The sequence below is a fragment of the Macaca mulatta genome, chromosome 5 (assembly GCF_049350105.2).
Source record: "Macaca mulatta isolate MMU2019108-1 chromosome 5, T2T-MMU8v2.0, whole genome shotgun sequence".
NCBI lineage: Eukaryota > Metazoa > Chordata > Mammalia > Primates > Cercopithecidae > Macaca > Macaca mulatta.
The window spans coordinates 64,881,359-64,895,631 of record NC_133410.1 but is presented as its reverse complement, the minus strand read 5'-3'; the positions used below and the strand labels follow the sequence as shown (position 1 = coordinate 64,895,631).

The 14,273-nt window shown below is 34.3% G+C and overlaps 1 pseudogene across 1 annotated transcript; it reads right to left on the bottom strand.

Moving 5' to 3' along the window:
• Positions 1–546: 546 nt before the first annotated feature.
• On the bottom strand, positions 547–3,119 carry LOC106996496 (speckle-type POZ protein-like pseudogene; annotated as a pseudogene). Its single transcript, XR_013417960.1, has one exon. The product of XR_013417960.1 is annotated as a speckle-type POZ protein-like pseudogene (transcript).
• Between the last annotated feature and the right edge of the window lie 11,154 nt (positions 3,120–14,273).

The window sequence follows — 14,273 nt, the reverse complement described above, 5'->3', positions numbered from 1 at the left end:
GGGAGGCCGAGGCAGGTGAATCACGAGGTCAAGAGTTCAAGACCAGACTGGCCACAATGGTGAAACCCTGCCTTTAATAAAAATATTTAAAAAATTAGCCAGGTGTTGTGGCGAGCACCAGTAATCCCAGCTACTAGGGTGGATGAGGCAGAGAACTGCTTGAACCCAGAAGGCAGAGGTTGCAGTGAGCTGAGATCGTGCCACTGCACTCCAGCCTAGGTGACAGAAAGAGACTCCATCTCAAAAAAACAAAAAACAAAAAACAAAAAGAGTTCTAAAAAGATGGATATCACCTACTTAAATGCTTTCCATATGGTTGATAAGGAAATTAGGACAAGGCAGGGTAAGTAATGAGAACTACTAGAAAACTGAAGTAAATAGAACAACCATATTTCCTTGACTTGGTTTTATATTAAATCAGATTAAATAAAATCATGATGTTTTATACATAGTGACTTAGATATTGAGATAATAAATGAAAAATTCAAATATTTAAGTAATCATTAGGCGGACGTAATTCCAGTGTAAAGAAGAGTAACAAATTGCTAATGGTCCACACCTTTTTTATTAATGTATTTACTACATTCATTTTCATCTTCCAAATACAATGTTAAGCTTTTCATTTCTAAAGCAATGAAGTGGGAGTGAATCTACTTATATTCACTTGTTTCATAAGTTACATTCTCATATCTGATGATTATAAAGAAAGCAAATCTATCAATCATCTATGTATGATTTCATAGTTTCAGGGTTTCAGCATGTTGGCAAGGCTAGTCTCGAACTCCTGACCTCAGGTGTGATCCACCTGCTTCGGCCTTCAGTTCAGTTTTTGAAGGAGAGCAGACTATCCAAGATTCATTTATAGTTAGGTATATTTTGCAAAGTGAAAAAACAGGAGTAAATTCAATAATAAATCTCTACAATCCAAAACCATTTAATACAATCAAGAATATCTTTCTTATCTATTATCACAAACATCCCAGTTGCCTCCTTCTAAAATGTTATTTCAAATGTTAAGACACAATTAATTCTACCCTATTAATTTGCTCAAAAGCAAAAATAAATATGTACCGTTCAGTATATAAAAGTTACACAGTAAAAGTAAAAGTGTACATATATATCTTTGTTAATTGGCCAACTTATTAAATTTACATTTGGTCATCCTTACTCTTAACATGTGTATATAAATGTAGGTCACTATAAATAAAAAAAATTACTTCCACACAATACATGCTTTCTTCATGATATCTTAACCTCATTCACTTCTCAATCATTGTAAACTTAGATAAACCCACAGTTTGTGGGACAGTTAACATACAAGACAAACATCACATATTTCACTAAAAATCTGGGCCAACTCATTGTTTATTTGCCCCCTGAAATGAAAAATAAATTAGAATTGAAGCAGTGTATTGCTGTAACTTACTTTCAAGGTAAATGTGTTCTCTCATAATTACAGAACTTAGATTGAAGACATTACTGGTAAACTCCAATACAAGTGCTTTTAAAGAGAATTTAATATTAAACCTTGAGACAGCATAGGACAAACCCTATAAAATTCACTTTTCTTTTTCAAAATAAAAGATCCTTTTGAAACTCAGTATCTTCAGTTATCAATAGTACTGCATTATAAAGCTAGTTTATGCAATTCTTCATAGCATTGGTCAAAATGACAAGTAATAATAAATAAAATTAAAGCATTATACAAACAAGATAAGTCATTGAAAATAATTTAAGGCCTTGAAGTGAATTAATCAGTCTAACTTAAAGCTGAAGAATAAACCATTAATTATCCACCTGAAATGCAAGCAATATGCTTTTTTAGCTTCTGTTCTGTAGACCAAATAACAGAAACAACTCTTCCTTACGATTTATGGTTTATTTTTAGAATCCTGGACTTGAATGACAAAAAGTCAATTCCATTTTTCAATTGTTCACGGAAGATTTCTGACTGTTTTAGCCATTTGTTTGGAATGCCAAACTGTGGACACTGTGCAGATGCTAGTGCTCAGAAGGCTTCTGCTACTAAGTAAGGGTGAGACTGAATCATGGACTTCCCCCTTGATGTTTCCATTACATCGGTTGCTTGGTTGCTGTTCCAGTTTTTCTTATGTTTACACCCAAGTTGTCGAAGTACAATGCACCTATTAATAATGTCTATGGCTTGTGCTTTCAATTGTTCTGCAAAGTGCAAATCTGCAAGGACAAGGGTATCAGCAATATTTTCTATTGAGAGATTACTAGACAAAGCTTCCTCACACATGACCTTCAGCTGTTCCCAGTGCATGTTTGTCTGCAGCTGCCAACAAGTTTTCAGCCATTTTGTCAAGGTTTAATCCTTTCCCTGTGTTAATACATCTCATCATTTCTTTAAAAATATCAGCGTCTAAATAATTTATTTCCACTCAATTCTTTATGCTTTCTTCCATTTCATGTTCAAACATGGCATTAAAAACTGGGGATTGAGGTACAAGCAGATTTAAAAGCTTTACATTCTTCTCCTCTCACAACAAAACTGCAGTCTGTAAATCTCCTGTTTTCCCAGAGATTACCTACATCTTCTAGTCGACACTCAGCCACCTTCAAAGTAATTGTATTAGTATGTTCTGATATGTTTACTGAATCTTGGACCACACTCATCTTGCAAAATAATGTAAGCTTGTCATCTGGTAAAAGACTATTAGCTTCGTCAAGCTAAAGTTTCCCTCTAATGAATTTTTTAAAATCTCAGTCCTTCCCTTGCACGAATTGATATGCTCTTTGGCTTTCCATTGCTTTTATTTCTTCCCTTTTGGCATTCAGAAGGGAAAATTTGAATTTTGCTCACACTTCACTTTTTGGAAAGCTGACTAAATGCAAATATAAGGACAAGAAATCTTTACTTTCGTTATCTAATCCCTTTGGGTTTACCCTCAGGCACCATTTCATTTTGTCATTTGGGCCAAGTGAAAATGTTGAACTTTTTAACACCTCACCCATTTCCTCTTGACAAAAACTGAAGTTATTAATGGTCTATGTGTTGAATACTTTACTACTTTGACCTGTGTATAACACTAGCTTTCTACTATGGGACAAGAAGTTATATCTCTAGGTAGAGGTGGGGCAGGTTCCTGAGACATTGCCACTTTATTGCATTCTTTTAGGATTTATGTAGTACCTCACACAGTTGATACCTTACCTTAGATGTCTCAGAGAATTAGTGTTTGATTTTCACCAGGGGCATGGTTGAGAAGGGCCACCCTCATGTTTTCTCAATTCCCGGATGTGCCCTGGCTGCATCAGCTCCGAGACACCGAGGCTGTGCTGGAGGCAGCAGGGTTAATGGCGGCAAGTCCCTGTGGAGGCACCTCCACCGACCCACATTCCTCCTCCCTTGCCTGCCATCCTTCCCTATCTCCCTCTCCTCTTGGTGTCATTCCTTGCTGCAATAGAGTTTTGCATCCACATACCTCCTTAGTGCTGTTGACAAATATATTACATATGTATAAGTTAAATGTTCAGCATTACAACTATATATATGTATGCTTTATATAATTGTTTCTTAAATTTGTTAAGAAAGTTAAATAAATATGAATTTATATTATCTGTTAAAATTACATAATTATTTATTCAGGTGTGTTTTTTATTATGTGGATTCACACTGCTTTCTGTGTTTATTTACTTTTAGCCTGGAAAATTTTCTTTAGAATTTATTGTGAGGCAGATTAGTTAGCAATAACTTTCTGTTTTTGTTTGTTTAGAAATGTCTTTATTTCATCATTTTTTGAAGATGATTTTGATTTTGTAGTATGAAGAATTTCTGGTTGGCAGTTTTTTCTTTCAGTACTTTGAATGTGACAAACCATTGCCTTAGGGGCAGCATTGTTTCTGATGAGCAGTCAGCTATTAACGTTATCTGAGTTCCCTTATATGTGGTTACTTGTTGTAGTCTTTGTGCTTTATAATTTTCTTCCTTTAGTTTTCAATCTATTATTATTGTGTTTCTGTTTGGATCTTTTTGTGTTTACCCTAACCTAAGAATTTACAGAACCTCTGAAATGTGTAAATTAGTGTTTTAAAAAAAGTTTATAGGATATTTGGGGCATTATTTTTGAATATTTTTCCACTGAATCTTTCTCTTCTTCATGTGATACTCCTGTTTTGCCTACGTTGCTGTGCTTAAGTGTGTCCCAAGAGTCTATAAGGCTCTGTTTATTTCTGTTCATTCTTTGTTTCTCTCTTCTTTGGATTATATAATCTCTGTCGATCTCTCTTCAGCATTTTTTGGCTCTTATTTTTCTTCCTCAAATATGAAGCAGAATCCTGCTTGTGCATTCTCTATTTCTGTTATTATATTTTCATAGCACTATGTTCACTTGGTTCTTTGAAAAAATATAACTTCTATGTTTTTCTACATATTCTCGATTGAATGTGACACTATCTTTGTACCTTAATTTTCAGCTTTATATGTGATCTCCTTTAGGTCTTTGAGTATATTTATAATGTCTAATTTAAAGTTTTGCCTGTTAAATCTACAACTCATCCTTTTTTTTTTTTTTCAGACAGAGCCTCACTCAATTGCCCAGGCTGGAGTGCAGTGGCACGATCTTGACTCACTGCAATTCCCACATCCCGGGTTCAATCAATTCTTCTGTCCCATCTTACCAAGCAGCTGGGATTATAGGCATGCACCACCAGGTCCGGATAATTTTGTGTTTTTAGTAGTTGGGGTTTCACCATGTTGGCCAGGCTGGTCTTGAACTCCTGACTTCAGGCAATCCTCCCAACTCGACCTCCCCAAGTGCTGGGATCACAGGTGTGAGCCACTGTGCCCAACCTAACTCGTCCCTTTCACAGGCATGTTTTATTGCCTATTTTCCCCATATAGCAGTCCCACTTTCCTATTTCTTTATATACATGTTAAAATTTGTTAAACCCTCAATATTTTAGATAATATGTTATAGTTACTCTGGAAATTATACCCCCATCTTCTTTTAATTCTAATTGTTAATTTGTTTGGTGAGGAGATGGATTATTTTAATGAAGTCTTTTTCCCTTGCAGTGTTATTTCCTTGGTGTTTCTACTCAGAAAGTGCACCCTTGGGTGTTTTCACAAACCCTGGAATAACAGTGATTTTAATAGGAACACTCTTTGACTCCTTTCTGGTTTGTTTGTTTGTTTGTTTGTTTGTTTGTTTTACATGCTCAGTCTACCTCTTAAACTTTACAAATTATTGGCTGATTGATCTTTTTCTTTTGATATTGCCCTTTGGGCATAAATTACTTCATAGTCTGAACCAATAACATTTAGGCACTTTTGCAGTGATAGATTCTGAGGCATTTCAGGGTGATATGAACACAGGAAACACTGTTCTTTTCTGTCTTTTTTTCCTGATTAGTTAGCTTTCTTATGGTCTCGTTGGCATCACTCATGAAATTACCACCTACTTTAGCTGTTACCAAAGAACTCTTCGTATTTTGACCACATGCTTAGGCTTGAATTTCCTACACATTTTTTCATATAAAGTGAATTGCTGTCATGAAAGCTTTAGAACTCTTTGTTTAATGGTCTCTTTCCTTGGGAGAAAGGTATCATCAACCTTTGCTCCAGAGCTAGGGGCACGGGCAGTGGCACACTTCTGTTTGTGCCACTAAGAGTAAGGTGCTAGCCTGTAGTCTTGATTTGCTTCTTCTCTCATGGAATCTCCATCCTATAAATGAACTATCATAATGACTGTTTGGTACTCAGAGGTCTGTGTATGCTGTGCCTGAGTAAAAATTCTGTGCTTTGACAGTGGCTACATGAAAGAAGTGAAACTTTTTTCACCTCTCTTGCCAGAAATGTAGCCTCTGTAACACCTAGTTGAGGTGTCTCTGTGTGAAAAATTTAGGAAGCTTATTCCCTCCCAAAAAGATAATATAGCCCTCTTGCAGAAGTTTCACAGAGGGGCAGTCCAATGTTCTTGTCTCCACCGGCTTGCAGTAAAATTTCTGTCGCACTGAGGGAGGGTAGGCTAGCAAACAAGACATTTTTTAATGCCGCAAGCTCCTGCTATTTTAAACAACCCTTAGTGTGTTCCTTAAATGTTTATTTGTTTGCTGCATGTTTTGAGGGCAATTCCTAGTATATTGTTAAATTTGTTAATTAATTTTATTTTTTAAACCCTTTCTCTGTTTGCCCAGAGAATACTCACTGGCAGTACTTGCAGATGCAGCATTTACCTCGAGATAACTTTGTCACAAAATATCTAGCTTTTATTATTATTTTTTCATTCCTTTAGCATGCGAACTTTGGAAACAAACAAACAAACAAACAAAAAATTCCATTTTTAGCATTCTATTGGCAGTAGTGCTATTTCCGTTTACAAAATGTAGACATTTTCGATTGCTGAAAATGTCAAATTCTAGAAAATGTAGGATGATATTCACATTGTTCTAGAGCAGTTGTTGGCTGAAGATTAATCTGATGAATTCAATTTTTCTAAAGTAGATGATTCAGACTATTCTGATGTTAGCTCTCTTTAGAAATAACTCCAAGAAGAGTTTTTATAATGATGTTCACACTGAAAAAGAGTCAGATTTGCTTCATCCTGAAGGAGTGTATTTATGTAAAATTAAATAAATGCTGGCTGTGAGCTGCACTATTTTTTTCCTAAACTGGAAAATGGTGAGGCGATGTGGTTTCACAAAGTTGCCCAGGCTGGCCTTGAACTCCTGGGCTCAAGTAATCCTGCCTCCTCAGCCTCCTGAGTAGCTGGGACTATAGGTCCATGCCACTGCAGTCAACTTCTCCTAACGTGATTAAATAGTTGTCTCTAAAAACAATTTTCACTATTTATTATTGTTACATTTCAGAGCTGATTCATTTTATGCTACCAATCTGGAATTGGCCAGGACATGTTTTCTTCTAAAATGTCTATCTTCATATCATAAGTTTGCTCTGCCTCAGCATTCATTTTTAGACTTAATATGAGTTGTTTAAGATCTAGTCATAGCTTGTCACTTTTGGCTTTGTTAAAACTTCCCTTCCTCGTGTAGTTGTTTGAGATAGAGTCTACTTGTTTCTCATCCTAATGACCCAGAAATGCAACATATCACAGATGTAATGACCATGATATAACCTAATGATCAATACCAGAGTCATATAATAATTTTCCCCTTCTTGTGTGTTCCCTTAATCCAGCCATTCCTCTACTCCTGCAGAGAAGCCTAGGAAATAATACTCATGGTCCTTAATAAAAGTCCTCCCACAGGGGTTTCCCCTACCACTTCCAGAGCTGGTTGAGTTCTCTGCCACTTCTGGACTTTCTGTCAGTTTCTTATCATCATCCCTAACATCAGTTAGGAACTATGAGTAATAAATTTCTTCTATTTTATGCATTTTGTTCTTCCTTTCTCATTTTAATATATTTTACCTGACTCATATATCTGAAACTCACTTCCCCACCTCCATGAGAGCTTTCCAGGATCTTGGTTTACAGCCATTCTCAAGAAAGATACTTCAATATAAAATTGGAAAGAACTCATAACAATATAAATCACAACACCTCTGAATATATTTAATAACAGAGAAATTAGAAATAAAAGTTTAATTTTATGCATCATAGAATTGCTATTTAGAAACAAATAGGACACGTTAGAAATAAGAAAAAATAAAACACTTTGTTGAAGTTATATACCTATTTGCATTTTTTAAAAAGTATTACCCAATGGGTTATAGCATGATGCCAACACATAATGCCAGGTTGCAAGGCATGGAGAATGGGAGAATGTGACATGACTATCTAATGGGTACAAATCTTCCTTTTGAAGTGAAAAAAATTACTTTGGATCTAGATAGTAGTGGTAGTGGCAAATGTGTTAAATGCCAATGAATCATACACACTAAATGGTTTAAGTGTATAATTTTGTGGTGTGAAATTCCTATATCAATTATTCTTTAAATAAACAAGTGGCTGACCGGATTTGACCAAGAAGCCATAGTTTGTCAGCCCTTGGTTTATGCTACAAATTTAATTCCCATATGCTTGAAATAGTAAATGCTGTCATTTTTATCATTTACATTAGAAACATAGTATGTTTTGAAACTAATATATTATGCAATTATATGAACACTAAAATTATTACCGTGGAAATTTTTTAATTTAATTATAATAGTGCCAATTTTATTTTGCTGTACACACAATTGTTAGTGCTTTGCAATATTAATGATTTCATTCTTTCAGCAATCCCATGATACTGATAATGCAATGACAACCATTTCCATTTCATTGGTGAGGAAGCTGAGGCAAATAAAGTCCCCATAACTTGTCGAACCCCACGTCATTATATAGTGATTTCTAAGACTTGAATAAAGGCCATCTTGATCCAGAGTGCCAGCTCTCAACTACCATGTTATGTTGACTCTCTTACTCTGGGTGCAGATATTTTCAAAGTGTAGGTATTAGGTGGGCTCAGTTGTGTGTTCCTTCCACAGTTTCTTATTTCCTATGGTGCCTGGGTCTTTAATTATCTGAAGATCATTCACTTAACATACTTAGTGATTCGTGTTGAAAAGCTGAGAGTGCTAGTGGGCTACCAGGATTTCTTAGGCATATATTTATGTCTCTACAAAATTGTCATTTGTTATGGGGACTACAGATTGAGTTGTTGTGTAATAGTGAGAGAAAAAAAGACAAGAAAGGAAGAAACTGAAAGAGAGAAAGAGAAACAGAAAGAGAACGTGCTGTGTTTCCACCAGAGCTTTGAAAGTTTAGCTGCATTATTTCCATTACATTCTTTGTGTTGAGACAGCTAGAAAGTTTGCCAGACTTCAAAGGGAGGGGATATTACTTGATTGGAAAATTGTCAATGTATTTATAGTCATGTCTCAAAATAACAACAAATAAAACCTTTCGAAGAAGGCAGCAGAAGTTATTTATTTATTTATTATTTTTATTTTTTTTTTTTGAGACGGAGTCTCTCTCTGTCACCCAGGCTGGAGTGCAGTGGCCACCTCGCCCGGCTAGTTTTTTGTATTTTTTTTTTAGTAGAGACGGCGGCGTTTCACCGTGTGTTAGCCAGGATGGTCTCGATCTCCTGACTTCGTGATCCACCCGTCTCGGCCTCCCAAAGTGCTGGGACCACAGGCTTGAGCCACCGCTCCCGGCCCGGCAGCAGAAGTTATTAAACTATTGTATGATTCATAAAATATTAAAAATAGTTATAGAAAAAATATTAAAATTACATGAATTTAGATTTCTACAATTATTGCAATTTTTAAACATTGTATCAGTTATTCATACATATTTTTTAAAATAGAACAAACGTCCTAAAAACAAGCTACAAGTGGATAAAATAGATGATATATGAGAAACATTATCAAGTTTTTGAATGACACTAGTGAATTAATAACATGATGCTACATTTTGGAACTTCTTGTCCTGAATTGATGTGTTTATTTCACTAATTAAATTTTAAATCTCATAATTAATACATGAAAACTTTGTGGAAAGTTAAACATTGCAGAATTGTATGGAATAGAAATTTAAATTATCATCCTTGGAATTACATGTATTTTTTGAGATTCTTTCTTCTTCATACTAGCTTACGTATATTTTATTTCATTGCAAAAACTACTTTTTTGTTTTTCTGGAAACTTCTTTTTCTGTTTAGTAATGTGATAATCAGCCTGTTATCTGCAGTGGCTACATTCAAACACTTGTTGGAGGTACATGTGTTCATTGACTGAAAGCCATTTAAGTGCTGGAGAAATTTGGTTCATTCATGTGCTTGTATGCAAGGATTTCTACATGATAAATTTCTAGATGTAAAACTTCAGTTTCAAATGGCATATTTACATTTTATTTAAGAGTGTTGGCTCAAATTATACTCCCTCAAAAATAGATTTCTCAGGTTTTTATGGGGTGCAAATCTTCTCTATGGCATTAATTTGTTGGCATTAGTTCTATTTTTATGAGCATGAGTAAATTTTTAGTCTTTTATATCTTATTGGCCATTTTGAATTACTTCTTTATATTTTCATCAATTTTTTATTAGATTGTTAGTCTCTTTTCGTTGGTGATTTGTAGTTCTCACTGAACAATGGATACCAATCTTTTGTTATGTGTGTTATAAGATAGGTTTTATGTGAAATAATTCAGGTTTATAATCATGATAAAACATTAATCTTTGGCACTATATAAGTTCTGTTTATCTTTATACCTGTATTAATTCCTGGATGATTTGTATGAAATTTTGTATAGTTTCTCTATCTCATTAATGTTTTAGTGCATACGTGTCTATAGATTACATTATTTATCTATGTGTATACAATTATAAACATGCATATATATCTGTTTTTAATCACACCTTACCCTGGAGAATATTTTTTTTGTGAGAATTAGTTAATGGTAAGACATTTAAGTGATAAAGACAAGTAGATTTCTGTCAATCTGGGCTAGTTTGATCATAAAGTGCTTCCCTGATGTGTAGATTAAAGGAGGGTTATGACTTGATTTAGCTATTTTCCACAAAATTTATAAACTTTTTAATTCTTTGTATATATTTTTTGACATGCTAAAAAGTTTATATTTCCATATTATATTCATAGGAGAGATGAATCAAAAGACTGTGGAAAATAAGAAAAAAGATACGATTATTTAAAGTATAGTTATGTGGAATAATAATAAGTATTTCAAGCTGTCTTCAAAATACAAATTGAATTTCACAACATATCTGTTAGCTAGTTAATTGATGATGTGTCTTGTTTAAAAGAAATGGGCATGTATATGTACATGCATGTTTAGCAAGATAGAAAATTCACTAAGTCCCTTTAGAGTGCAATTTCTATATGATCATAATCTAAAATTAAGGACTTAACGATTGTTATTAAAGGTCAAAAATGATAATAAAACCCATATGAAATTTAGGATTGTTTTTTCTCGTTTTATTAAGAATGATGATGGTATTTTAATGAGAATTGAATTAGATTTATAGATTTCTTTTGGCAAATGCTCATTTTCACAAAATTGATTCTACCCATCCATGAGCATGGGCTGTATTACCGTTTGTTTATGTCATCTATGACTTTTTTCGCAATGTTTTGTAGTTTTCTTTGTAGAGATCTTTCACCTTCTTGGTGAGATATATTCATGAAATTTTCTATAATTTCTCTATCTCATCAATGTTTTAGTGTGTATGTGTCTATAGATTACATGATTTATCTATGTGTATAAAATTATAAATATACATATATATATATATCTGTTTTTAATCACACCTTAAGCTGGAGAATATTCTTTTGTGAGAATTGGTTAATGGTAAGACATTTAAGTGACAAAGACAAGTAGATTTCTGTCAATCTGGACTAGTTTGATCATAAAGTACTTCCCTCATGTGTAGATTAAAGGAGGGTTAAAGGTAGATTAAAGGTGAGAAAAAAGTGTTTTTTCTTTTTTTTTTTACAGCTATTGTGAAAATGGATGAGTTGTTATTTGATTCTCAGCTTTGAACCCAGCATAGCCAAAGCAAGACTAAGAAAAAAGAACAAATCTGGGGGCATCACATTGTAACGCCTAAGGTTCTTGCCAGCCACGCCAAAAACTGGTGGTGTGGCTGACCACGGCAAGTGAAAGAGACCTGGACTGAGAGTGAGCAGTAGGTTTTATTGAGCAGAGCAAGAGTACAAAGCTTCCACAGTGTGGAAGGGGTCATGAATGGGTAACCAGAGCTGGATTACATGATTGCCTTTTAAACTCTTTAAGGGGGGAAATATGTGCAGCAAGAAGATGTTACCAGAGCCAGAAACAAAGGCAATTAACCATTTGTAACATGTCTTAGTCTTAGAACTTGAGGAAAACCGGAATCGAAACCTAGGTTTTATCTACTTTATGACCTTGCCGTGGCATGGCAAAGGAGACAGGATCTTACAAGACTTTACAAAGAATGTTTACAAGGAATTGGAATTAGGAGTGTAGATAAGGTCCACTGGTTACAAAAAAACAGGCAGTTAACATTTCTTTCACTTTAGTTTTGGGGAAGGGGGAAGGGAGAGAGGACACAGGGAAACTTACAGCAAAATTTTCATTGTTTATAGCTTTCTTGGGGAAGGAAACACATGCACAAATCCTGTAGTTAGTAATATTTTAAGCATATATCTTCAATATTATTCATCCAGGATCGAAGTAAGTCCTCATGTAGTAAATGAGTGAGTTTCACAGCTTTCTGGGTCCCTGCTTGACCCAGGAAGCCCAGCTGGCACCTCCTCTCAACATTACCCAACATATTGCAAGGCATATTCCAAGTTACCAAAACAACATGGCATCGGTATAAAAACAGGCATGGAGACCAATGAAACAGAATAGAGAATCCAGCATTAAAGACAAATACTGACAGCCAACTGATGTTTGACAAAGTAAACAATAATATAAAGTGGGGAAATGACACCTTATTCAACAAATGGGGCTAGAATAATTGGCAATCCACAGGTAGGAGAATGAAACTGCATCTTCTTCTCTCACCATATAAACAATCAACTCAAGATGGATCAAATAATGAAATCTAAGACCTGAAACAATAAAAAATTATAGAAAGTAACATTTCAAAAACTCTTCTAGACATTGGGTTAGGCAAAAACCTCGTGACGAAAAATCCAAAAGCAAATGAAACTAAAACAAAGATAAATAGTTGTGATTTATTTAAACTAAAAAGCTTATGCCAGCAAAAGAAATAATCAGCTGTGTAAATAGACAACTCACAGAGTAATCAAAAATATTGATGAACTATGCATCTGACAAAGGACTGATGTCCAGAATTTACAAAGAACTAAAAAAAATCCACAAGAGAGAAATAAACCCCTTCAAAAAGTAGGTTAAGGTAAGGGTAACTAGATAATTCTTAAAAGAAGATGTATAATTGGCCAACACATACGAAAATATACTCGACTTCACTAATTATCAGTAAAATGAAAATCAAAAGCATAATGCAAAACCACTATACTCCTGCAAGAATGGCCATAATTTTAAAATCCAAAAATAATACAATGTTGGCATGGATGTGGATAAAGGGGGACACTTTTATGCTGCTGTGGGAATGCAAACTAATACAAATACTATGAAAAACCATATGAAGATTCCTATAAGAACTAAAAGTAGAAGTACTATTTGATCCAGCAATCCCACTACTGTGTATCTTCCCAGATACATAGTAGATACAAAGAAGTTTTATATGAAAAAGATCCATGAACATACACGTGTACAACAGCACTATTAGCAATTTAAAAAATATGGAACCAAACTAAATGCCCATCAACCAACCAACAGGTGGATAAAGAAAATGTGGTATACATAAATATATACACACACACACACACTCACATATACCTATGTACATACACGCACATACACGCACATACACATACTATATTTATACACCATGGAATACCACTAAACCATAAAAAGAAACAAAATAATGGCATTAACAGCAACTTGTATGGAGTGGGAGAGCATTATTCTAAGTGAGGTAATTCAGGAATAGAAAACTGAACATCGTAAATTCTCACTTATAAGTGGGAGCTAAGCTATGAGGATGCAAAGGCATAAGAAAAATATAATGAGCTCTGAGGATTCAGAGGGGAGGTTGGGAGGGAGTAAGGGATACAAGACTACACATTGAGTGCAGGGTACACTGCTCACATGATATGTGCACCCAAAAATCAGAAATTACCACTAAAGAACTTATCCATCTAATCAAACACCACCTATTCCCAAATAACTATTAATATAATTTAAAATATTATAATAAAATCAACCAGATGAATATTTTTAAATATCTAGAAAAATAGAATTGGCTCATGAAACCAAAGACGTTACAAAATAGTTCAATTTTACAGTAGGAAGAAGGTTAAGAGTTGCTGTATTTCTAATTCCACATAATTTCCACTGATAAATGACTTAAGCTCTAAAACAGTAAACATTTGGCTATAAATTTTAGGAAAAATGTGAAAATAAAGCTGCATGCATTATAAAAGCCAAGCAATACTACTCATCTTAAAATATCCAAAGGAAGAGAGACTTTCTATATAATATAACTATGTAATAGTTTCCTTAGCAGCAGTTAAAACAATACAATCCCATTCAAAATGAAGCCAAATTATTCTGAGTATGTGCAAAACAGCACTGATACTGTCAGTGGACTTCTTAATGTTCTTGTGTTTAAGTAGATGTGTGAAATATAGTTAAGCTGAGTAAAAATTTTCTTGTGTAAACTGTGAATTAGAACACAAATTTCAATATAAGTTCAACAAATTTCAATAC